Here is a 2,021-nt window from a genome sequence, read left to right as displayed (position 1 = left end):
ATTTAATTTATTCTTCTCTATTGTCTGAAATCTGTGCCCGACTAAAAAATTTGATTTCTGCTTCCGGTAATTGAAATGAAACTATGACTAACTGACTATTTTAGAGATTTTTAAGATAAACTAGCACATAAATTATTGCAATTGATTTGCTGCTGTAAATCAGATGCGGGTGCAAGTCAAAATTGAAACATACACTGTACGGCGAGAGTATGAAGATATATCACATACCATATATATCGCACACACCATGTTTTTTTAGTATTGAAAATGTTACAATTATGAAAAATTGATTAAAATGGAGAAAATAATCTAAAATCAGTATCTAACTCTTCTTTAGAATATAGCTATGATGAAATAAGAAGTTCACAATGGCTCTCTTCAACTTCCTTCACAAAAACTAAAGGCGACTGTCCAACATAAACTTATATGTCAACAACTTTCTCATGTCACCATAAATACTCATTTTTATTGAAAACATTAGTTGAAAAATATGAGCATTGCATCCATGAGAAAGATTATTTAATTAAAACCAAACCTGGGGAAAACTTTGGCCAACCTATCAAAGAGAAGAAAGATATATATTTACATGTATGCGGATTCAATTTTTTTCATGTACTAACCAATTAGTATATTTTGTGAAGGTTATGGGATGGCAAAAAAGTATTCTATTCAGTACATAAGATGCACGGTTATAACTATGTGAGCATTAAAATAGAGCTTCAGATTTACACAGTAGTAATTTATATCAACAAAGCCTTAGATATGGGAATAACTTAAAATATAATAAATCTAAGTACTTTCCAACACAAAGAATTGTTAAATTTATGGACATTAAGTGTACATATGGATGTGAAATGATAGAAATTCAAAAAAAAGTCGTTTGCAGCAGTCGAGCTGTTAGCACCCAATAAAAACATGATTTAAGACCGTTGAAGAAAATCCTAGTAACTGCAAAATTAAGCGCTGGAATTCAGCACAAGAAGTAACATTATCAGAAACTAAAATAGGTCTACATATAAAAAAAAAAAACGGCAAAAAATATTACAATATATGTAATGATTTTAGTAGATAAGGTTTAAGAAACTAGAAAGTAGTGGAGAAGATTTAATTGCTTATGCTTTATAGTGTCAATCATTTAAATTTTTCTATTTCTTGCTTCTATATCTGTAATCAAGTAATCACTGTCATAAAGAAACGTAATTAGACGAGACGCTCATCTATCTTTCAGTTGTACAAAAAATATTCCCAACATAAGCTTAAAATTTTGCAACTAAATCTTATAGATAGAACGGAACTATGAAGATAAAATTTCAGTAGTCTATTGTAGCTGCACCCCATACAATAACTGGGAAAATTTTATATGGTCTTTTGCTTCCTATTTAAAAAAAACTGTATTCAATATAAACTAATCTGTTAGAGTTTCTAGCACTGAAATAGACATCTCGGGATTGAAGCTTTAGTACTCACTGGAATAAGTAGTAACGTTACTATAACCCTTACATAGGCTAGACATTGGGAACTAAATTACAATTATTATTTGTTTTTTATTTAAAATAGGATACATAAAAATAAGATATTATTATGTTAAAAGTTAGTTAAAATAAAGAATGTCCAATATACAACAAAACCGATGGAAATTGTATTATTGTTTTACCAATATCTTTTAGATGAGTGTTTAATTTACAAGAGTATCTATGTTTATCTGATAACCGATGGCTCAATTCTTTTAGAAATACAGTTAGCATTTATTATATTTAGTAATACTAAACAAGATTTTTTAATTTTGGTTTTAAACAGTTCAACTCACATTATATATCAGTACCAAAAATAGTACTGTTTAAAATTTTTTTAGTTTAACAAATAAAATATGAAAAATTTTTGTTTTATTTATTCATATATTCATTACTAAGCATTTATTGCTTGATGGCCCATTACTTACAACGTTCAGTGTTGGTAGACGCAATAGAAAAACGTAACTGAAATCTCATAAATTGGGTTTGACGTGTTTGAGGTTCGATGCC

The sequence above is a fragment of the Teleopsis dalmanni genome, chromosome 2 (genome assembly GCF_002237135.1).
Source record: "Teleopsis dalmanni isolate 2A chromosome 2, ASM223713v2, whole genome shotgun sequence".
NCBI lineage: Eukaryota > Metazoa > Arthropoda > Insecta > Diptera > Diopsidae > Teleopsis > Teleopsis dalmanni.
Note: the sequence above shows the minus strand (reverse complement) of the source record.